This window comes from Schistocerca piceifrons, chromosome 6, assembly GCF_021461385.2.
Source record: "Schistocerca piceifrons isolate TAMUIC-IGC-003096 chromosome 6, iqSchPice1.1, whole genome shotgun sequence".
In the NCBI taxonomy this organism is placed as follows: domain Eukaryota; kingdom Metazoa; phylum Arthropoda; class Insecta; order Orthoptera; family Acrididae; genus Schistocerca; species Schistocerca piceifrons.
In genome coordinates, this window is record NC_060143.1 from 319166830 (window position 1) to 319192550 (window position 25721).

At 44.4% G+C, this 25721-nt stretch overlaps 1 protein-coding gene across 1 annotated transcript in view; it reads right to left on the bottom strand.

Annotated features, from left to right (window-relative positions):
* Positions 1-25721, bottom strand: part of LOC124802575 (histone acetyltransferase KAT7) — a 579753-nt gene that overhangs the window by 411582 nt on the left and 142450 nt on the right. The gene's annotated exons all lie outside the window — the stretch shown is intronic.

Genomic DNA, 25721 nt, shown 5'->3' on the forward strand with positions numbered 1-25721 from the left:
TCTATGTTCAAAACATTCATTGTTATTTCACTGAACAGCTACTCACACAACAGGAGGTGCTTAGGAACATCTGCTAGTTTTAATGTTTGAACAACAGACACTCCGTATGGACGCATGTGCAGATCCAGGTGGAGTATTCGTGATATGCCGGTCACCCACGTCAGGCGTCGGGTTGATTTGGTAGGGCTTGAAGGATTTTCTGGTGAACTGCAGCCACATTTTCTGGTTTGCGGGCACGTTTCGGAATGTCTTTTGACTTGTTCAAAACAGATCCGTCTGACGCCACTTTAGGACTAAACTTTGTATGGCACTCTTTGCTGGCACTTTGACACCATTTAACATCTCAGCAAACAACTGACCACACCGCTTCCACGACTTAGTTGTCACGTAACTTTTCACAACGAACACCCGCTGCTCCATTGTGAGTACCCTCTCCCCTTTGCATTACACCATTCACACTGATACCACCCGCACTACGCTCCGAACCGGCGTACGCGTGATGTGCGTGTCTTGGGGTGAAGTTGTATGGATACATTCACGTCCAATCGTATCCACTCGTCCGTGCTACTTTTATTTACTGCTCCCTACAGTAACTGAGATCTCTACGACAACTGACAAGGGGACTGATGCTACTCGTTATCAACGATTCCATTCTAATTAATAGAATATGCAGAGCTTGGCCAGAAATGAAAGTGACAGTAGAGGAAGAGCGAGATGGCCAAGCGTTCAGAAAAAAATAGCATTTTGGCGCCGATCGGGCGAGGCTTGAGTCACTTATGTCAGTGTAGTTTCCAGATAGCAGTTGGCACAGCTGAAAGATTGCAGAACCCTCAGATTATAATCTGAGGTCGTGGGCTCGAGTCCTTTTATGTGGAAACGTTTCTTTTCTTCTAATTTTTTATGTTCAGTTTTTACGTTACCTGCACCGCATACAGACGGAAGTAATGCTCAATATATTATATTTATTATTACTTTCGTAAAAGGCATGAAAAGGAAAAACAAAGCGAAATTTGGCATTGCAAATAAATTTCCAGGAAGGAATTGTACTTACAAGGTCCACGAGGACTGTGCAAATAACTTTCCAAGAAGGGATTGTAACTCAAGTGTAAAAGACTTCATTACGCGTGGTTAGTCGCCAAACTGCGATGAGAAACTTTTATGAAAGAAAGCCACATTTGTTTTTTATATAGAAACTTTACAAACAAGCAACTGTAAGAAGGCGTCATTTATAACCTGTGCTAGACGCCGAAAAAATTACTGCTTCCCCTGTTTTTACGATGAATATCACCCTACCATGTGCAAATCAACTGTAAAATAATAAAAGTATCTAATCTTATATACTAAGTTCTCGTGACCGCCTTACAATCCCTTCCTGTAAGTTTATTTGTAATCCCAGATTTTCCTTTGCTCTTCCTTTTCATGCCTATTACGAAAAATCAATAAATACAATATACTGAGCATTATTTCTGTTTATTTGCTGTGTGAGTAACATAAAAATTGAAGATAAAAAGGTCTTCGCATAAAAATTCGAACCCATGATCCTCGGATTACCATTCTGTATTCCTTCTGCAGCACCAGTAGCTGCCTGAAAATTATGCTAACGTACATCGCTCAACTCTCGCCCGACCCGCGCCAAAATTGGTGTTTTTCTTTTTTTTTCCTAAACGCTCGGCAATCTGAATCTTCCACTTCTGTCACTAGCATTTCTGGCCAAGCCCTGCATATACCATAAATCTGGACGGAATCGGTGGTGACGAGTAGGCGCGATCTCCTTGTGAAACAATTAATGTTTTCTAAATATTCGAGCTACAAGTGCTCTGTTACCATGTCGAATGACTGAACGAGGATTTCCACGAGTCGGTCGCCCGAAGTTCGTGCTCGCACGTTGGTAACGGCTGCTGCCGGCGTCCACGTCGGACTTTCATTGGCTGTCACGTGGAATTACCAACATAGCAGTGGCGTGCACAACTCGGGTGTCACGGGCGGTGGGAAACCCTCGTTCAGTTTAGCCCGATGGTAGTCTTGCAATTTGGAACGCAGACTGGACAGAGAGAAAATGAATAAAACGACAATCCCAGACTTAATAAATTTTGCCATATTGACTTCGCGAAACATCATACTGCTTGGTATGCTGTTCCTTTGGCATATCTACCGCTGTTTTAAAAGTGGGTGTAGAAACCAAAAATAAATACTTGTGGCATAAACCCTAGTAGCTCTGGCAGCAGGGACACCCATATATCTTGGTATCTAATTTGTCGCAAAGTTCTCCGATAGGCGCGACCTTTGAATTCTCAAGTTCTTCGACCCTGAACTGTACGAAAACTTCTTTTCCGCACAAACTGCATTTCGCACAGTGTTTATCAAGAATCGCGGAATAATACAACACGTCGTTCGTTGGCTGTCGCTTCATGTTGACAGCAACAAGAAAACAACCGCCGGACAACCGGAAAGGACAAAATGTTTCAAACTCTCTTTCATTCCTTGCATTTTGAAATACCCTGGTGAGTCCCAAATGAAGTATGGACAGTGCGCTCATTCACCGTCTCCTATGATGCAGGCGGCAGCGGTCCACTTCTTCAGCTTTATATAGTTTACACGTTGATTGTGTGAGACTCAAGGTTTTTATAAGTGCGAACTTCGTCGAACAGATGGCGCACAGCTTTCGATGTTTTGATGTTGCTGTTAACTGTTATACTGTTCCGGAGAACATTGGATATAACGCCTCACTGCCGTGGCACTATGAATACCGCAAAGAGACTGCACGCACTTTTGGCCATTACCGAAATCACAGCCAGATTCTGATAACTTGTTGTACAGGTAACAGTGAATTATTAACAACTCGTTATTGTAACAGTTACGTTACATTATTCTTAGCTGGCCATCTCGATCCCACTTTATTGTACAATTCATACTAAGACCGGTTTAGTGTAATCATCAGATGCGTTAAAAGAAAATTGAAACAACTCTAATGTAACACTAACAGGTTCTATCAGCTAAAGGTCAAGCCTACAGAAAAAGAATCTAAGAGTACATAATAAGGATAACATGCCTGACAGGTATAACCTATCATTAAGAGTGTCAACATGTTTTGTACATGCAGGTACATAGAGAATTAATGGCGATAGTCTGTGGGCATCCTACACTTATGCAACACGAACTATAGCCGACAGATGCCGCAAGTGACGAGGTAAAGTTAACAGAAGTTTCCGGCACCACTGATTAAACAGTTTAAAATGTAATACTACCAGCCATTAACAGCGATTATGCTAGTTAGCTGGAAATGTTTTCTAAGTCTACCGGACAAAAAATCAGTCATCCCAGTGCACACGCACAGATGTATTGTTAAGCCTTTGCAGATGGCGCAGCGACAGAGTCACGTGCTCGAGCGCGTGCGTACTGCTTCTACGTGAGCATAAGGTAGTAGCAATCAGTGAGACATCTATGTTTCATGCGAACATTATACGTTAAGATGGCTAAATGTAATGACGTGACAGAGTGGCACAAAGGGGCAATCGTGTTTGGCCGTGCCCATGGTCATACGATACGTCGGACGGTTCAACACGTCTACAAGTAGAGGTGTAATATACGTGGCCACCTAACACTATATCAGATCTGTGGTCGCGAGAAGATCATGACCCAGAGGGAACAGAGATGAGTTCCACGTCTTATGACTCAAAATCGCTGCCAATCCCGACAGGAATTGCTGCAGGCAGTGAATGAAGATCCATCCGCGTCTGTCAGCGAAAGAAGACTGCGACGGGAACTGCATGTAATAAACATTTGGAACCCGTCACCTCGGAAGAGGCCATTACCCACACAGGCACACCACGCTGCCCGTCTTCAACGGCCTGCAAATCATCGAACGTGGACAGCAGCTGCCTGGCGGAACGGAATGCGGTCTGACCAATCATGTTTTTTTTGCCTATATGCAAATGAAGCGCGTAGTCGAGTGCACCAAAGGCCAAATAAAGCATTTCATCCTGAATGTGTGCAGGGTCAGGTTGAAGCCAGAAGTGGGGCGGTGATGTTTTGGGGGTGTCTTTCTTACTCTGGATTGGGCCCGCTCACTGAGTTGACAACTAACAAGAATCACCATTTTTATTTAAACATTCTAATTGATCAGATGCTATCTTTCAGTCATATCTGCATGATCAGTGTGCTATTGATACCCCTATTTCTCAAGACAACAGCAAAGCTCTTCCGGTTGAAGACAATGGTTTTCTGAACGCTCCTCCACCTTATTACATGTCGACTGGTCTTCAAAATCGTCTGACTTGAAGGTCATAAAAGATCTGTGTGACACGTTGGTATAGCAGGTAAAACGCCGACTCCGCAAGCTAACTTACGGTGTGTGGCGAAAGGTACTTTGCGTACCGGAGTCATTTCAGCCTTTTCCTGTTCCAGTCGCTTCTAGTTCATACATTAGATTGCTAGTAGGCCTTCGTGTGGGCTCGAATCTTTAACATTACCTTCGTGGTATTTTAACGAGATATATGCAGGAGGAAGCAATGTACTGGTGACTCTTCTAGGAATGTACGCAGTTGGAATTTTGACAGTCGACCCTAACGTGATGATGAGCGTCTGCGACTGGAGTTGGCTGAGCACCTCCGTGCTGCTGTTACGTTACTAAACGAGCCTGTAAACGCTGCAATTGTTTGGATCTTCTGTATCTGCTCCATTAGTCCTATCTGGCACGGATCCCTAACTGACTAGCAATGTTCAAGTATTGGTCGAAAGAGTTTTTTTGTAAGCTACTTTCTTTGTTGATGGACTACTTTTCCTAAGGATTCTTACGATGAATATAAATCTGGCATCTGCTCAACTCGCGATTAATTTTATTTGGTCGTTCCACTTCAAATCGCTCCGTATGCATACTGCTAGACATTTTATGGGAGGAACTGCTTCCGGTGAGTGTTCTGCAGTTTGCTTATCATACAATAAACGTTTTTCTGTCTATGTAATCAAATGGTTCAAATGGCTCTGAGCACTATGGGACTTAACATCTGAGGTTATCAGTCCCCTAGAACTTAAAACTACTTAAACCTACCTAACCTAAGGACATCACACACATCCATGCCCGAGGCAGGATTCGAACCCGCGACCGTAACGGTCGCGCGGTTCCAGACTGTAGCGCCTAGAACCGCTCGGCCATCACAGGCGGCTCTATGTAATCCCAATACTTTATATTTGTTGATGTTGAGGTTCAATTGCCAAGTCCTGCACCAAGCATTGATTCTCTACAGGTCCTCTTCCATTTCGCTACCATTTTCTAGCGTCGTAATTTCTCTGTAACAGCATTTACAGCGCAAAGCCTCATAGAATTTCTATTAGGCTATTTGTATACGAATATACTGTGGAAAGTAATAGTTCTATGACAATCCCCTGGTGGACGTCTGAAGTTACTTTTACGTCTGAAGACTGACATGCTCCGTCGTGTTAGCTAGGAACGCTTCAGTCCAGTGACGCATTTGTCTGCTATCCCATATGCTCGTATTTTGTTCATCGGGCGGCCGTGCGAAACTGTATCGTATGCCTTACGGAAGTCAAGTATCACGGCATATACCTGGGCGCCTCTATCTATTGCTTTCTATGTCTCTTGGACGAACAGAGAGAGTTGGGGTTCACACAATCGTTGTTTCCGGAACCCATGTTAGTTCTTACATAGCAGATTTCGGGTCTCCAGAAACATAATTAGGCGAGCATAAAACAGGTTCAAAAATTCTACAGAAGATCGACGCCAGTGTTATAGGTCTTTAGTTTTGTATGCTGTTCAACGAACGTTCCTGAACGCCGGAATGACCCGGCTTTTATCCATTCATTACGAACGCTTCATCTCTCAAGAGACCTGCGGGGGAGGGGGCCCAATTCTTTCGCATACTCTGTGTAGAATCGAATTGGTATCCCGTCGGGTCGCTTTGCTTTCTTCTATTGGACGATTTCAGTTACTTCTCTCTCCCTGGGTCACTTACGTCGATATTTATCATTTTATCGTTCGTGCGACGATGGAAGGAGAAACCACAGAATGATCTGCAGTGGTGGAATTGCACTATCAAATTCTTAGCGAGTGCTTAACCTGGAACGTACCTGCACAACCTTCTGGACTCACTTCCTAACCGAATTCAAGCGGTTATCAAGTCCACGGGTGGAATTTCACGGTATTAAATAATGATCATAATGATTTTTCTAGGGGTGATTAATTTTTTGTCCGGTGGGCTTACTTAACTAGGAAATAATCTGATCTTCAAAGGCCATTTTTTCGAGTTTTTGCGAATTCGAATTATACAGCTTCCAGTGATTTATGTCCTGGCACTTGGCTTCAACTTCTGTATGAAGAAATTCGGAAAGGGCCAGTCTCTAATGTCTGAGCTACCAATCTGCGAGTGCCTCTATTAAAGCATGCAGTATGTACGCAGGTCACCTTCTGGCAATCGAGGCAGCGACAGAGGATCCCCCGGTCGGCAGTGTGCGCCCCAGATTTGGCGTGTCGGCAACAGGTAACCCGTCGACATAGGCGGCGTCGGCGAAGCCCCGTGCGGCTGCCGTAAACGGTTTGTGTTCATATTTTGAGCGGCGATCCCGTGAAGCATTCCTCGCTGCGAGGCTCGGAGTGCCTGTTATGCAAACAGCCGCGGCCAGTAATCTGGGTTTCCGCCGCCGGCTGACCTGTTTGCGCGCCGACACTTACGTAACGCCTCCTCCGTCTCGAAACGACCGCTGCCCGCACAGGGCTACAGAACCTGGTGACGTCAGCCAAAGTACACGTGCAGTCGACAGAACGCCGGGCACCATGTAAGGAAATGGTTAAAGACTTGACGCCGAGTCTCACTGGGCGACAAAGCAACGGTACCGCGTCGGCATCGAACATTGCTTTGCTTTGCTCCCGCTAGACGCAACGTGAACAGAACTCATTTTGCTAAGCTCAGTACTGTACGGTGAAAGTGAGTTTATGGACAGCGTCGGCGATACAAGAAGCAGGAATGTAGAAACTGTCAATGATACATTTTATCAGCGGAAAGCATGTGATTAAAGACTGCGCACAAGCTAGGTCTGACAACGGAAGGGAAACGAAATCAACGGTGACCTTTTCAAAGCAACTATTGTAGCACCTAAGAAACGCGCGTCCAGTGTCAGAACAGAACTGTGGCACCTCGCTTGCTTGGCCTAGATCTCATAAAGGATGTTCTTGACAAATGTGTGGTAAACTTGCTAAGAAGTGACACAATACGTTAATCGTCGTCCAGATATTTCGAAACATCGACAATTATTTGTTAGAGAAAATATAAGGAGCGATCAAATGTTTCCGTTTAAGGGCGTTGCTACAGCGTATATGCAGCGCAGCGCGAGTCTGATGCCGGTATATACATAAGCACCGCCATGTACCCAAGTGATTAGCTTGGTATTCAGGTCACCAAAAAGCTCCAAAAACGGCCAACATACAGTTATTCTTTTCTTGGCTAGCGAAGTACAAACAGTGGTAGATATCCACCGGATAATAGTGAATGTATGTGGCGCAGCATCTCTGACGAAAACCACCAAATGCGACAAATGTTGTTGCTGCTTCATGATAATGCACCTCCTCATATCACAAATGTGGTAACGCAGAAGCTACGCCTACTCGACTAGGAGACACTCGAGCACCTATCGTATGGTCGCGATCTCTCCCCATGCGATTATCACACCTTCAGTTCCTTAAAAGAGGCTTTGAAAGGTCGACGGTTCCTGTCGAACGAGGATGCGCAGCAGGCAGTTACGGTGTTTTACCAAACGACTATCTTAATCCTGGTTGTCGTTGAGATGACTACCTGCATGCTCACGGCCATTTTTCTTGATTAGCATAGCGATTCTGGACTGTACTTCCTTCGAATGGAAACTTTTTGATCGCCCCTTGCATGCACATAGGTAAAGAGCGCATAATAGTTTGTTTTGAAAATTGTTTATTTTCCGGCACACTCACACATAATTTCAGTAAGCAATTACGCGGTTCCGTCGTCACCGGCCATTTTTAAATGATAAGACGTGCCGCAGTTAAGGTAGTGTCTTTATTTGTAATGATAACGATATTCCATAGTCGATAAAGCGCACTCGATAGAGGCCACTATGTTTGTGTGTTTACATCTCTCGTGGAGCGGTCATGTCTGGGCAGTCCAGTATACAACATGCCATTTTGTTTTCGCTCACTGCTCGTCGTGTTTCTTCCAGGTGGTCGACGGAGTGTCTATACAAGGTGCGTCTGAAAATTTCGGTGAATGGTGTCAGAGAATAAAGGAAACAACAGTTGTAACAAAAATACTTTTACTGGCCTTTGAAGTAATCAACATTCGCTAGAATACATTTGTGACATCGGTTGTAAAGCTGCTGGGATCTGTCAGCATACGGTTCTTGTGTAGCTGCTCGCTGGCCAGAGTGGCCGAGCGGTTCTAGGAGCTAGTCTGGAACCGCGCGACCGCTACGGTCGCAGGTACGAATCCTGCCTCGGGCATGGATGTGTGTGATGTCCTTAGGTTTGTTAGGTTTAAATAGTCCTAAGTTCTAGAGGACTGATGACCTCAGATGTTAATTCCCACAGTGCTCAGAGCCACTTGAACCATTTTTGTAATTGCTCGAAGCACTACGGTAACGCGTTGTGAGATATCCGCATCATTACAGAAGATGAGACCTTATGTTATCAATACTATCCGGTGACCAAGAGGCAGTCAGTGGCATGGTGTCTACCGTCAACCCTACATCCTCGAACAAAATTTCATGATGGATCGAGCACTTGCTGTTGATGAAGGCTATCAACATCGTCCTTATTTTGGATTGTGTCAACCGACTTTTTTACGAAGGCGGGGAAGACGATGACACCATGCAACTGGCTGCCGCTTGGTAACCGGATCGTACAAATAGCAGCAGGTGTCATCTGCTGTTATGATACGGATATCCAACAATGTGTGACCATGGTGCTTCGAGCGATTCCGCAAGTAGCGTTTGCTGTCAGCCTCAAATGGCTCTGAGCACTATGGGACTTAACATCTGTGGTCATCAGTTCCTCCCCCCCCCCCCCCCCTAGAACTTAGAACTACTTAAACCTAACTAACCTAAGGACATCACACCCATCCATGCCCGAGGCAGGATTCGAACCTGCGACCGTAGCGGTCACGCGGTTCCAGACGGAAGCGCCTAGAACCGCACGGCCACAGCGGCCGGCGCTGTCAGTCTCCAACAGCTTTTTAACCTAAGTCAGAAGTCAGTTGTAGCGAATGGTGATTACTTCGAAGGTTTGTTTCCCTTACGTTTGGACATCATTCACCGAACTTCTCAAACGCACCTTCTTTTGTAGCAAGCACACAACGGGAAGGAGAGGTGGATTACAGGGTCGTGCGGCAACTGTCGTTGTAGTAAAGCTGGACAAGAGCAGAAATGCCACGTTCCAGAATTTGTCTTATGTAGTCCTAAGTCTGTAAGTCATAATATTGACAGAAATCTGTGAAACTTGTTTATGAAGACTTATTTGTAGCTTTTAGCCTAATTCTTGTTTTGGTTAACTGCGTGTAACGTGATGTTCTTTGAACTAAACTGGCCCTAACATTCATTCTGTATTGATACAACTCGTTGTTTTATGAATGTTAACAAAAATTAGATGAGATGCTCAAGATGATAGACTGCACTGAATTGAAGCGCTCTATAAATGTGGTCAACTGCCAGATAAACAGAGCTTTATTTTTTTCCGTTCATCATATTATGTTTCAGGGGCGTCTGCAACTGCATCATTCATGGTTTAAATAATGAGAACTGCACGAGTTACTTATGTTTTGATGCATAGCACGATGCGTTTCGAGAATTTATTCTATTTTCAAGTGCATTTGTTTACATGAATATGTTTGGTGATTGCTTTTCCGTGTGATTTCCCGCCTCTCTTGCGTCTTTTTGCGGTTAAAAGGTATTGTGACTCCTCTCTTACGCAGAATATCACATATATGCAGATCATCACTTACAATCAAAAATTCTGGATTGAATATCGCATACCTTGGTGTGCTTTACTAGGTCTTCTCCTATTGGATGTGGTCTACTCTTGCCTTTCTCCGAGCTTTCAACTGACTCATCAGCCAATTATAAAGGCACCTATTATTTAACGTGGATTCTGAACCACATTTGATGTTTCTGACAATAACTGGATCATAAGCATAGGAGAAAGAGCGATTAAGTCACAGAAAAAATTCTTGGACTGATTGGTGATAGAAATTTGGATTGGTAGTCTACTAACATTTTTTTAACCCACTGAACCACTGAACACACCAACTGTCAAACACTCAAATTTACATTAGATGTTAACGATTTTTTTTAAATAAATGCTTTCCTTGCTACACCCAGTAAGCATTAATGCCCAAAGGAAAGACAAAGAACCGATTGTATCAGGCTACCGTATTAGTTGGACACACGCAGAGACTTGTTATATCATTTGAATATCCAGGAATAACGAGTAATTAAAAGGAGTTATGAAATGGGAAATGGGACAAATATGTGAAGCAATCATTACGAAAGGCGACTGAAGATAGGTTTGTTGCTAGTGGTCAGGGGAAATTACAAACCGTTGCACCCATTTGTGAACTGGAAGGCATAAGGTAGGGTCTGACACGCACTTTAAAAATGTGAATTTGAGGACTACTGGGCCAATTCTGTGGTTGAACTGAGCACATCCTACCATACAGAACTGAGCAAGCCAGTCGTAATAGGGAACAAAAAGGAAAAAGTGAAATTAATTTCCAGTGCACCGCAAGGAACTCTTACAAGGCGGTTACTTCGACTACATACACAGAGTGAACCAGGGCGCCACAGAGAAAATTTCAGAACTTGTTCTGCGATACTTTCTGAATATTTTGGTCCCTGATGGGTCGTTGCAGAGAAATAATGCAGTTACAACTTACTTCGTTATCACAAATGGCTTTGTGTCTGCGAACAACCTTCACTACATTGTAAAGCCTGTAACACATGCAGTCATCAAAACGCATAACATAAAGCACGAGGTAATGTAAAAACCTTCAGACAGATGAAAAAGTACTGTGACGTGGCTGCCGCCTGTGTGTGAATAGCGTCGCCGTGCAATGAGTGAAGTCATGCACGGCGTGCCTGTGTAGACAAGTTACAATTCCCTTTCACATACTTCATTAAAATGAATCAACGAACGAACGCATTGTGCTATTGGTAAGGACGAAGGAGTGTGTGTGTGTGTGTGTGTGTGTGTGTGTGAGAGAGAGAGAGAGAGAGAGAGAGAGAGAGAGAGAGAGAGAGAGAAGCTGTATGTAAACTACGTAGCAGGACCCCACGTTTTGCAGAATGCGAATGCGGATGAGAGTTCAAAATCAGGCTGTTTCCTGTCGCCGTAAGTGCTTGACATAGTAGTTACCCGAAGCACTGAAGCACATATCCCTCTTCAAGCACACTCGACGCGCCGTGCAGCCTTCATGCGACATGCGTAGCGCTTACCAACTGCAAAATGAGGTCGTAATTTTTGCGTCGTCCCGAAGTTGGTCCCATTCTACAGATATTAATGTGATCTCGCAGCGCCGTTCTAGCTTTCACCCACTCAAACAGCCCTGGAGAGCGCCGCTCTTTGTTTTCAGTGCACAACAATAATTATGCACCAGTAGGTTTGCAAATAATCAAAACACGTACGACTAACAGAACAGTGCCAGTTCATATTCCATCTGTGAAGCATACACCGAGCGACAGCTGCAGGCTGGAAGTCTAACTTCAGCTGTTGCACGTGTCCACTCTGCAAACCACCTTACGGTGCGTGGCTGAGGTACTTCCAGGATCCACTATCATTTCGCCCCTTCCCTGTAAGATTTGCGAATGGCAAGTGGGGAGGAAGACTGTCGTCAGGCCTCAGTACGAGCTCGAATTTCTAATTTTTTTCGGCGTGGCAATTTCACGAAATGAATATGACGGGAAGTAATACGTTGCAGGCTCTTCTAGAAACGTACACTCTTAAGAATTTTATTTGTTAATTTCTCGGTGGTGCACACCGCCTCTCCTGTAGCGTCTGCCGTTAGAGTTTATTCAGCACTCTTGTAAAGCTCTCGCGCTCACTAAACGATTCCGTGACGACCTGCCGTGGTACCATGAGCGAAAAGGTTCTAACTGTAAGGATGGCCCGTAACTCCTGGCGGTTTTTTTAAGTGAAAATTTTCCGCGAAAAGTGAAATATTTTGGCAATGCGTTTTATATTATTCGACACAGAATTATGTGCTCTATAAAATATTGTGTTCAGTTTTTTTTATTTTGGTATACTTTTTATTCTTTTCAGGTCACTGAGTGGAGTGTCGAGTCTACAAAAAAAGAGCGTTATCGACACCTTCTGGTTTTTGCGTTTAATCAAGGTGACAAATTGATAGCAGCTGCTCGAGAGATATGTGAAGTGTATGGCGAAAAAGCGCTGCCTCTTAGGATGGCTCACAATTTGGTTTAAACGATTCGAATCCGGCAGTTTCGACCTCTAAGATAAGCATCACTGCGGGCGCCGCATTCAGTTCGATGAAGAGCCTCCGAATCAGCTTATTCACAAAGACTCACGCTGTGTCTGATGTTACAATGAAATACAAATGGATTGAACTGAACCTGGATACGTTTAATGCGAAGCAAGCGTCGAATACAAACAGTGCGCGATGTAGCGGTAGACTGTACCAAACTGTAAAGCCAGGGCTGACGTAAATACTTTTTGTATTCGTACTCGTTTAAAAAATCACGCAGTCTAGGGCCTATGTGCTGGTTACATAAATCGTTTGATGTTTCTTCTCCTATACCCACAACTACAGATTAATATCCTGTACAGATTAATAGCCCGTCAGCTCAGCACTATTAAGGAAATCTATTAACACCCTGTGCAGTCCTCTTTAAGGAAACCCAATTATCGATGGGCCAAATAGGAAAAGCGCCGAGAGAGAGAGAGAGAGAGAGAGAGAGAGAGAGAGAGAGAGAGAGAGAGAGAAGAGGGGGGGGGGGAGGAGGAGAAGGTGACGACTGATCTCACTGGCTATTGAATCTGACGCCTTCGTCATGGTGACTGGGTCGCCAGTGGGGACAACTTTTCAACGACGGAACTCGATCCACATTCACCGGGTCAACTTTCGTCACGACATTTCACCGGCTTACAGCGGGCTGCCGTAGCGCTCCATGAATGGTTCCCTCTGTTTCAGTTCGAACGGCGTGTCTGGAACTGACCACATAATGCTGTATCACTCTCTAATGTAGCTACAGTGGTCGTACAGCCCGAAAGTAGCCGAAAGTCGAACACGGGGTGTTACTGTTACAAATACGACAAGTTCTTCCCATTTCATACGATGTTTCAGTGTTATCCCGTAATATTTAAACACTGTGAGGGGCAACAGATGTTCATCTCTAGCCTTGTAGTATAACAATATCGGATTGTTTTTCTTTGTTATAGGGACTATTTCGCATTTGTTTAAAGAGGCTTGCCATTCAGTACACCACATGAAAATGTAGACGTTAAATCCGTCGGCAGTCTTTCCTGTTATACGAGAGGATCCAGTTTCATAACTTCTGGGTTCTAAATAACGATCCAGGCATGAGCGAGGCGTATCAGCGAGCCTACTATTCTGACATGTATGCAGCTGTGTGACATTGTTACTCAAGTATTGCGCATTACTCATCTTAATCCTATATATTCGGTAGCTGATAATGTTACTGAAGGTGCTTACAGTTCAGCGTCCCAAAGACATACAGACCATCGAAGACGGAGGGCAGGTTCAATTGTACAATCAAACAGGCCGTGGACTTGTATAGGAATCAGCCTAGAATTCCACTGAGGATATGAATAGACACCACGGAAAACATAAATGAGAATGATCAAATGATAGTGCGGACAACTTTCCCTCAGATTAAGAGTCCGAGGTCTTGAACAGTCAAAACATTACTCTCTGACTATGACTAACGTTATTACCTGTCGTTGCAATATGTGTGTGTTAAGTTTGTCAAATTCTGCGGAAACTTTGGTTTACACTGATTGTTTTTCTAACAGCGACAGTATTTCATTTCATTATGTGCCAGCCAGAACGTTATTAAGAGCGCAAATCCTCTTACCGCTAATCCTCTTACTTACACACGTTCTCGACGTGAACTCATACTTTCTCGAAAGAACAGTTTCCGGGGCAAACCGAAGTCACCTCTAAGGAGAGACGCAGTAACACCCACTGCAGCTTATCCTTGGAAATGTCACCTGTTCCCAGTATTAAAATTTAAATGTGGCATCTGTCAACCGGCTGAAAATAACACGTTTGTTATCGGCTGGGACCCACTTCCAAGAACTCCTGATCGTGTGCGGTTCTGTAATGCGACAGGGCGAGATAATGTGGACCATCTGGTATTTTGCAAGTGTCCGTATACAACCTGATGTTCCACATAGCTTTGTGCTGTGATCACCTATCTGCAGCCAACCGAAAACAAATGTATCTCTCTCAGTGTCTGCAGCTATAACAACATTGCATCACTCTTCTTGCTGGTGATTCCAAGCCAAGAAGCGGAATTGGACATGTTTGTTTTTGGAGAGAGTCCGCCTTGAGCAAAACACAATCTCTTACTTTTCTTTTTATCCTCCCCCTCCCCTTCAAAGACAGGTTGCGCTGAAGTTACAGCATCATCAGTGGGTTATATGTTATCTTGTTGTTACCATATGTTATGGATTTCCTCGATTTTATATAATTTAATGCAGTTGTTTTGTTTCACAGTTGGTCATTTTTGCTAGTTCCCCCGTTATCTTCACTGTGAAGGCCTGCACTAAGTAACTTTTCGTGTCACTCTTAAAAAACGTATACTGATGATACCTGGACATGTTTCTCAATTGTGTGGGAGTTTTGTATCAATAAAATGTTTCTTGTGTATTGAAGGTTTGAACAACAATATCCAATTTTTCTGCGACTTGCGCGCAGATCAACAGCGATAGTAACACACAAATAACTAGAAACGTATCATCTGTCTTTTATTTCTTTTCGTCTGGCTCACCTCTCTATACAACAAACGAAACAATGCACTCAATATTACCCACTGTAAAATGTAAATAACCAAACTGTTTCTTCCATTAGGAGATGAAAAATCTTGACTGCCCTTAGTATGTGTCCCACTAAATTCTTTCCTCGTCCTGTTGAGTGTTCCCTAGGAATAATCCTCCTTTTTTTCATAAATGTCGCCTTGGGCTCCCTTTACAGTTTTTAGCCTCCACACTTCAACATATCTTCACTAGTTAGGCTATTTACCCATCTAACCTTAAGCAATCTTCTGTAGCACGACATTTAAACCGCTTCTATTCTTCCTTATACTACTTATTGCCCACGTTTCACTTCCTTATATTTCTTCACTCCTGACGAAAACTCTGATAAAAGACTGCCAAAAGCTTCAATTTGTATTCCTTATTAACATGTAAGGAGCGATCCAAAAGTTTCCGTTTGCGGGATATGCTGCAGCGTATATGCAACATAGCGCGACTCCGATGCAGGTATACGTATAAGCACATACATGTAGGCAAGCGATTAGTGTCGCATTCGTCTCTTTCCGACGTGAGTGTAGTAAATGCGGAAACGTGAACTATGGCGACGTTATTACCAAATGCCTCCAAACAGGGCTGTTACTCTTTTCTTGGCTAACGAAGGGCAAACACCCTTAGACATCCAAGGGAGAATGAGGAATGTATCGGCCAGCACTTACGCCGAAAACCAACTCTGCGGAATGGTGCTTCACAAGGCGTGCTGCTGATTCATTATAATGCACGTCCTCATATAGCTACTCTTAAGAAAGCCGTCAACGCAACTAACGTGGGGAACAGCCGAGTGCCCCCCGCCCGCATTGTCCTGATCTCTCTCCATCCGATTATCACTCCTTCGGTCCCTCGGAGGAGGCCTTGAAGGGCCGACGATTCCTGTTTGACAAGGACGTGCAACAGACATTTACGGATTTTGTCACACAGTAGGACACTGTGTTTTACCAAACGGGTATCTTCAACCTTGTGCGTTGGTGGGAAGATTGCCTCAATGCTCAGAGAGATTTCGTCAGGTTGAATACCAATTCTGCACTGTACGCCCTTCGAACGCAAACTTTTTGATCACCCTAAAAATGTTTCTTGGTATCGCCAGTTTGCATTTTATATCATTCTTACATCGGCCATATTGAGTTATTTTGCTGCTCATATAACGAAACTCATCTTCTTCTTTTAGTGTCTCGTTTCTAGTAACGATATCCCGATCATCATCTAACTAATTCGAGTTCATTGCATTTATGTGGCAAGGAAATATAAGATCTTATGGCACTCACAAGTGTACGGCGCAGAAAGGTATGTTTGAAGCCAATTTTTACATCCAGTACACAATAATTATCAGAATATTACGCATGCTAAGCGTGTGTACACATTGTAGCAACACGCAAGAACCACTATAGATCATCGCTTCACGTTTCCAAGGATCTAAAAATATAAAACGAACAGAGTATTATGGGTGGCACACTCGGAATAGAGGTGTTGAGACGAAATAAAACCGTGGAAAATTAGTGTTTGCAATCTTTCATTGCTGCGACACCTTAGGACTATAGATTCATCAACTGAGATTACTTATAGGAGAAAATCTTTCCGCCCTTGACTGTAATGTTTCATTGTTCAATATCCGATTGGGCAGATTGGGCGGGTATTCGAGACCAGTTTTAAAGAACACACTAGGTCGCTTGATAACACTTCAACATAACAGTAGACAAAAACGAAGTAGCAGACTATGAATCAGCACATTACTGTAAAAGGAGAAGAAAATTAATATACTCGAGAAATTGGAAATATACAGTCACCTCAAAAGCCAGTCTGACGCTATTCGGAACGAACACACACACACACACACACACACACACACACACACACACACACACACACTTGGTTAACAGAAAAGTTCTTGGCAATTTCGTTTCGCTACTGAGGCTGCAAGGGTAACGGCCTTGCCGCAATGGATACACCGGTTCCAGTGAGATCACCGAAGTTAAGCGCTGACGGGCGTGGCCGGCACTTGGATGGGTGACCATCCAGCCTCCATGCGCTGTTACACTCAGCCTCGTGATGCCAATTGATGAGCTACTCGACCGAATAGTAGCGGCTCCGGTCAAAGAAAACCATCATAATGACAGGGAGAGCGGTGTGCTGACCACACGCCCCTCCTATCCGCATCCTCAACCGAGGATGCCACGACGGTCTGATGGTCCCGATGGGCCACCTGTGGCCCGAAGTTGAAATGCTTTGTGTGCTACTGAGGCTGCAAGACAAATTACGGTGTACCGTTGGTGTGCGACCATCCTTACAACTGTGAGAAATTATTGTCAGTCTATGACGGCGAAGTCGACATATGCATCGGTACGGGCTTTTGTTGAAGTTTCGAGAACATACCTTCATTAAAGAGTCAAGCAGTATATTGCTCCCTCCAACGTATATCTCGCGAAGAGACCATGATGATAAAATCAGAGAGATTAGAGCCCACACAGAAGCATACCGACAATCCTTCTTTCCACGAACAATACGAGACTGGAATAGAAGGGAGAACCGATAGAGGTACTCAAGGTACCCTCCGCCACACACAGTCATGTGGCTTGCGGAGTATGGATGTAGATGTAGATTATCGCAAATGTGGATAGCTGAAGAATATATGTTTTACACTGGTAACTACTGTACATAACACTATCTGATCAAAAGTATCCGGACATCCCCAAAAACATATTTTTTTATATTAAGTGCATTGTGCTGCCATCTACTGTCAGGTACTCCACATCATCGCCCTCAGTAGTCAGTAGACGTCGTGAGAGAGCAGAATGGAGCGCTCCGCGGAACTCACGGACTTCGAACGTGGTCAGGTGATTGGGTGTCACTTGTGTCATACGTCTGTACGCGAGATTTCCAAACGCCTGAACATCCCTAGGTCCACAGTTTCCGATGCGATAGTGAAGTGGAAACGTGAAGGGACACGTACAGCACAAAAGCATACAGGCTGACCTCGTCTGTTGACTGATAGAGACCGCCGACAGTTGAAGAGGGTCGAAATGTGTAATAGGCAGACATCTATCCAGACCATCACACAGGATCCACTCCAAGTACTATGACAGTTAGGCGGGTGGTCGAGCGGCTGCTCATAACCAGCACATCACGACGGTAAATGCAAACGACGTCTCGCTTGGTGTAAGGAGCGTAAACACTGGACGACTGAACAGTGGAAAAACGTTGTGTGGAGTGACGAATCACGGTACACGATGTGGCGATCCGATGGCAGGGTGTGGGAATGGCGAATGCCCGGTGAATGTCATCTGTCAGCGTGTTTAGTACCAACAGTAAAATTCGGAGGCGGTGGTGTTACGGTGTGGTGGTATTTTTCATGGAGGGGGCTTGCACTCCTTGTTTTTTGCGTGACACTATCACAGCACAGGCCTAAATTTATATTTTAAGCACCTTCTTGCTTGCCACTGTTGAAGAGCAATTCGGGGATGGCGATTGCATCCTTCAACACGATCGAGCACCTATTCACAAGGCACGGCCTATGGCGGAGTGGTTACACGACAATAACATCCCTGCAATGGACTGGCCTGCACAGAATCCTATAGAACACCTTTGGGATGTTTTGGAACGCCAACTTCGTGCCAGGCCTCACCGACCGACATTGATAACTCTCCTCAGTGCGACACTCGGTAAAGAATGGGCTGCCATTCCACATGAGACCTTCCAGCACCTGATTGAACGTGTGACTGCGAAAGAGGAAGCTGTCATTAAGGCCAAGGTGGGCCAACACCATATTTAATTCCAGCATTACCGATGGAGAGCACCACCAACTTTTAAGTCATTTTCAACCAGGTGTCCAGATACTGTTGATCACTTCGTGTAGATTACGCGGTATACAGATGTTATTCGTAACTTTAACGTGTAATTTGGCAATTAAGAACAAAATGCATGCTTGCTTCCCTTCTACCCGGTTCTAAGTGTAAAGTTACCTTAAGAGTACCACCTTTGGTTACTGCATGACAAAACAAACGAAATGCCCAGAAGGGTAGACGTAACGATATGTATCTTCAGAGGATAAGAGGTTAGGTTATGTTACCAGTATTTTAGTGATTACAAAATCAAGTTAAATTTATAAAGAGCTTGTCAGTATGAGCCCAATTATCAGTACGGCGTAGCACCCCTTATTGGCCTCGATCGATGCACTGATTCCGATGGGAAGGGTGCCATAAAACCGTTGCATCCTTCCCTGCGACAAGCTCGCGTAACTGGTCGCTGATATCCTGGATACTGGCAGCGGGACGGGGTAGACGTCGGAACTGATCCCACGCAGGTTCAATCGGGGACGTATCTGGGGATCTTGCTGCCCGCACGAGTGCCTCATCGTCCTGCCTACAGTTCACAGAGAGACGCACAATGTGTGGACGTGCATTGTCCTATTGAATAATAACACCAAAATGCAGTCACATGAGGGGTAACACATGAGAACGAACAGTTGTGTCGTCACAGTTTCATCACTCACTGCTAGCTGTGACTTGAAGTAATACCCAATGGCTCCCCACGCAACGACGCCAGAAATAACATCGCCGTGGCTCTGCAAACAATGGGAACTCTGCCAAGGTCACCGCGACACCCACCGACGATTATCATCCGGAGTAGCGCAGGACCGCGTTTCATCCTGAACGCAATGCGAAGTCATTAATCAGCAGTCCTTGATACCCATTCATGACACCATTCCAAACGCAGCCGTTTGTGTTGTGGTGCTAACGGCAGCCTACGTATGTGACGGTAATTCCCTACTCCGGCTGCTCATTGTCTCTGGTCAATGGTGCGAGGCGGAGTCCATTACTTGTTCACGGATGGCAGGCGTACATATAGCGCTTACGATGTGCTTGGTGCGCAATAAGGCGATTTTCCCTTGTAGTAGACAGATGTGGTCGACCAGAACCTTGACGTCAAGTATGTCTGCCTTTACATGCACATGAAGTCAGGCCACTGTCACATCCGAATGCCCCGCGCGTTCTGGATATCATACGAGTCGATTAACCGGCCAAATGGTGACCCACAGGGAGCCTCCTTTGAAACTCTGACAGGTACTGATAACGCTGTCTCACACGAGTATGCGATATCTCAGTCTTCGTCACAATGATCACTCAACATCTGACGCTTTTCACGACTTTTATATACCCTACCAGGCATGGTAATAGCTCTGAACACGAGCAACATTAACGCACTCTGGTAGTCGTCCTACATGTCACACGAAACTGGAACTTTATCATTTACATACCCGCCGATGGTGCATACGTGTATGAACGTATATTAATGTCTAATAATGTGTTCTGGGTTCCTTTACTGTTCTTGCCAGGCGGTGCAATATGTCATCTGTAAAAATGGTAGCTAGTAAAGAAGGATCGTTGAGAAACTGATCCCGCCGATCTGATATGGTGGTGATCACACGCAGAGAAACCTGTTAGGTAAGATTTTCATTTACAGTCAGATTATGGTAAGGAAAGACTTCCAATGCAATTATCTAACAATAAATTTTTTCCGGTTGCTGCATATTGGCATTTATATGCAGATGCCACCCACGCTCTCTTGAAAACGGCGTCGAATGTCTCGATGTGTGTACAATGGCTGAATTTTTTGACTTATGCTAAGGCACTGATTTGTTAATACTGACATGTTGGTTGGAGCATTACGAAGGACGTTTTCAATTTAACATATTATGAAAGAATTAACAATTGTCGCTACGTTGCAGAAGAACATGACAATACCCAAAGTGCCGAAATTGCTGTCGAGCACTGAAAAATGAAACATTACAATCAACGACGGAACTACAGTACACTTCACTTCAAGAAACATTCATCTTGGAGGTGGACCACAAGCACGAGAACATACGTGACGTACAGAGATTTGTAGTGCTTCCTGAAATTTGCATACAGCAATAAGCTTGAAATATATGCGCCAGATTGAGAGAGTAATTATGACAGGCATGCAGCAAAGTGTCATTTAGCAAAATGCAGCCACCAATAATTAGTGACTGCTGTCAATAATGCGTTACGTAATCAAACGTATAGCTTAATACGTCTTCGCTACTTAGCATGTAATTTCGCCTTTTTAGGGTTCTGTACCTGAATTGGCAAATCGCAACAATTGTAGGATCACTTTGCTGTCCTCTTGTCTGTCCGACCGTCCGTCTGTTAAGATCCCATTTTCTCAAAAACGGGTGGACGTATGACGTTGACATTTATGTGACATACTAAGGTCTGTGATCCTTTGGATGTAAAAAAGAAAAAAAAGCTTGTAAGTCGATCCAATAAAAAGACACGGCCATTTATGTCATATTTTGATGCACGCGAACTCGATCATCACAACCTGTAGAGTACTTCCCGTAGACCTAGAATCATTAAATTTGGACACAAACATTTTTTAACCGTACAAGTGAAGGGAAACAGAAAGTTGGTAATTACATCACACAAAAATACGATTATATGTCTTCTGTCATTTGTTATACGACTTCATACTTAAATTAAAACGTTCCCCAAAGTCTCGGAAATCCTAGGACCGATACCTTGCCAGTCTCAACGTCAATAACAAGCAAAAATTGTCGAGAGTCTCGATGTATACATAATTAAGTTTGTACGGAATCCTCACAGCACGAGTTCAAGTCGCCCCTTACCAATTTTTTTTTTTTATCACACGCTTTTTCACTGCGATTGGATACTTTCAGACGGCGGTGGTGGGGGAGCCGTCCGAGACGAGGCGGATACAGGGCGGGACGCGGGATGCCAGTAAGCGGACGGCGGGCGGCGAACGTGGCGCGTGTGGTCTGTCCGACACATTCCGGCATCAATTACGCAGACCGCAGAAGCGGCAGCCCGACACGGCTACCACAGCCGCAAAAACAGATCACTGACTCGCTCCCAGTCCCGGCTCCTATCCGAAGTTTCAGGATTTGATGCCACCTGACGCTGCTCGAAAAGGCCAGAATTTCACCCAGCCATGCCGTCGCGGAAGACCTTCAGACAGTACCAGCGCGATTACATCTGAAGAAAGGAAAAAAGCTCAACGTAAGAAAATTTCATAAAATATAAACTCCAAGAAATACCACCTGAACTGTCTACACGGTCCAGTCACATTAATGTGACCACCACGTATCTCCGACGTCAACGTGCGACAACCGCTCACAGACAGCTGGTGGCAGCACTAGCAGTGGGAGTGCATAAAGTGTGTGGGAGACATGGAACGGGGTGCACTTGTTGACGTAATCCGGGAACGGAACGATCTGAGGTCTACAAGGTCATGGGGACAAAGGTGGATCCATTTGCGAAACGGCTATGTTTGTTAAGTGTTCGCCTGCCGCCGTGATTAAGGTATACCTTTCTTGGGAAATACACTATCCGAAACTAGCGACGAAGCCGACTGTGATGCACTACGGGTCACATGACGGGGGACACTGGGGAAATGTGTACGGGCGAACAGATGTGCAATTGTTGAGGAGCTGACGGCCCAGATGGGCTAAGGGCCTACCAAAAGTCTCCTCGACGACCGTTCTGCAAACAAGGCTGCGTATGGGCGTCCGCTGCAAGCGCCTGGTTCATGCTCCCATGCTGACTACTGTTCATCGGTGACGAAGGTTGGAATTTGCACGCCAGTACAAGTGAAAGTCAACTGACGCGAAACAGGTGGCCGATGAATCACATTTCCTCCTCCATCGGACAGATGATCGTTGGCGTGTATGTCCCCGCAGCAATCGCCGGAAGGGTCCAGGCCGTAGGAGGAAGTGTTATGGTCTGGGGAATGTTTTCGTGGCCTTCCCTGGGTGTCTCGTCATTGCCGACGGCACAATGGATCAGCACAAGTCCGCCTCTATACTTGGGTATCCTGTCCATCCCTACAAGCTGTTTTTCCTCGACACGAATGCATCTACCGATAGAACAACACAGCTCGCAGTGTAGCTGCATGGTACGAAGACCACCGGAGTTAATATATCCTACGACCCTGGCCATCCAACTCCCCGGATTTAAACGAAATGGACAATTTGAGGGACCAACTCGATCGGACTGTTTGCGCCATGGATCCTAAACTGAGGAGATGTCCACGGTTCTAGACTTGGCATGGCTCTATGTCCCTGCCAGCACCTTCCAGAACCTCAATGACCCTTCGTCCACGACCGCGCTGCAAATGGTGGTTATTCAGTCCTTTGACAGATGGACACAATGTGACTGGGTCGAGTAAATACCAATCGTAGAGCAGGGGGCGTGTTAAAAAGTAAAGGTAATCTTGTACTTACACATGCTGTACACAGTATTGGAAAAGTCGCACATGTCAAAAAGTGATTCCGATACAGCTGAAACAATAGGCACAGAATCTAATATTATAAAGTTCTCTACGTTCCCCACTTTTACATTAATGTAAGTGGCTGAACCTTTTCAACAGCTGAACTCCTGTAACTCAATTTCTTCCAATAAATGAGCTTTCTCCCTCCCTCCAGACTTTAAGTGACACCAGTTAGTTTCCCGACTGTTTGCGTTGAAAACTTCGGCTTTATGGACCTTCTTGCCTCGGCCATTCCCTATCATCATCGTTTCTCGGTTCAAAATTATCTCTTCTTTCCCCACAATTTCTGTTTTTTACTTGCTGCCTGTTTCTCCAGCCCGAGTTCTGGTTACTGTTCCCATTCTTATCATCTCTCCATATTTTACGTTGATTCCCATTAAAGCTATTATTATTACTCTGTCCTCATTCCTTCTATTTTCTCTACGTTTTTCAAATCTTTCTCTATAACAAAGAGTCCTGTTCTTCTTAATAAAATTTAGAAGTTCTTGCACAGAATCTGCAAGACTGTGGATAAGATCCCATTGCAATGCTTCTGGAAGTCTCCTTTTCAAGCTTAATTTATGTATGCGGTTGGTCTGTCGCAATGTAATGACTTATTTAAGTCACTGAGGCAAAATTCTTCCATGTTGTATTTTCCATTCTTAAAATCTGCCCCATGCAGAAAGTCATTTTGCAATGTTAATACTTACTCAGGCACATAATTTCGAAAAATTTTAAAAATCAATAAACTTCTTAGCACGCTGTTTAGTCCATGAAGTCCACTGCATGATATTTATTCTCTCCGCTTAATGCCTTAGTGCATATTCCTTACCCCATGGGATACCCTACGATTAAAACTTGCTTGCAAACTTGTTACAGCATTTAATGTTTCCTTTAAAGTTTTTTCCCCTTCAATGATATTTACCTCTCCTTCTAACTTATTATTTTTAATGGCATTCACATATGCATACATTCACAGCTTTACACTCTGCATTTGCAATTAATACAGGGTGTAAAAGCTATGTACACAAAATTATGGAGTGTTTGGATTAATAAAAAGAAACAACACTTTTCCTGACACAATATCACAGTTGTGCCATTTCCCCGCTAGGATTTTATGAGGGTTTGACTTTAGTGATGCACAGAGATGAGTGTTCACAAACTGGTGTGTGACCAACATCCTACTGATTTCTTTTTGTGAGGGCAGATTAATTAAACGAATTTCCATTATTGCACTTCTCTGTGACATTTCACATGAAATCCTTTCCGACGCTTTATCTTGAGTGCGCCTGTTGCTGTATTCAGCATTGCTGCGTTCGTAAATACATCGATATTTCTCCACAACAACCAAATGACTGTTGTACTCAGGATCGTCTATCATTTTGCTAAGTACAGTGGGTATAGCACAAAAAATAGCACAACCAAAGCAGAAACTTTTGTAAACTGTAACTACCACAGACGTGGCATTTGGCAAAAGTGGAGCACGCCGCATTCATCTAACAGTGACGTGGCGTTTCATACGACTCAGTTGTGTTACGTAAGTCGATAGGTGCTGAACCGTTAAGACCGTTTGTTCCATCTGAAGTGCAATCTCGGTGCAAGTCTGGTACAAGACGCACGCCGTATCACTTGCCACGTCATTCCAGTGGGCGCCTTCCTTGCATTAAGCGCACACCACATAAGAATAAACCTAATTTAACTATTACAAAACTTATTCTTCCACGTTTGCTGGAACTTTATAGGATTTCGTTACACGTGGAACGGAAGCCAAGCTGTCTTGAGTACAGTCATGCACGACAATAAGGATACGTTTTATGCTGCGTGTTACTGGCACATAGACTCAGCGATAATGCGTAACAGCAGGTTTACCGGCGCTTTTAACTTGAACAGCACTAGACAACCATTTGGTCCGCATAAGCTGCTGTGACGTGAACGGTCGCAGCGAAGACGTAAAAAGAAAGAGATGAGCAGAGAAACAATATAGCTTGGACATTTAAACCGTAATCAGAATGAAATAATCTACGGCGAAACTCTGATAGTAAACTTCTTACAGGACCAGACGTAAGACATACCATGCTCTCGTTCCGAGTTAACACAGTATTGTAATTCAAAACAAGAGTGATGAAAATTCTTAACTTAAACACAGCGTAATTTCTCTATGTGAGCTATGTGTGACATGAAAGCGTATTGCCGGGATTTCACCGCAGAGTTAAATACTGAAGCCAGTGAAGTATTACTTACAATTCGTCGTCTGGTAATGTCTGAATTTCTTCTATATCCTATTCCGAAGAATACACTTCAGTATTGGAACTGGCATTTGCGACACTGACAACGGGGCGATCAAAAACAGACTCTACGAAGCCATCGACGCGTCACGTTTTCTCGTCTTCTTTTATGACATGCT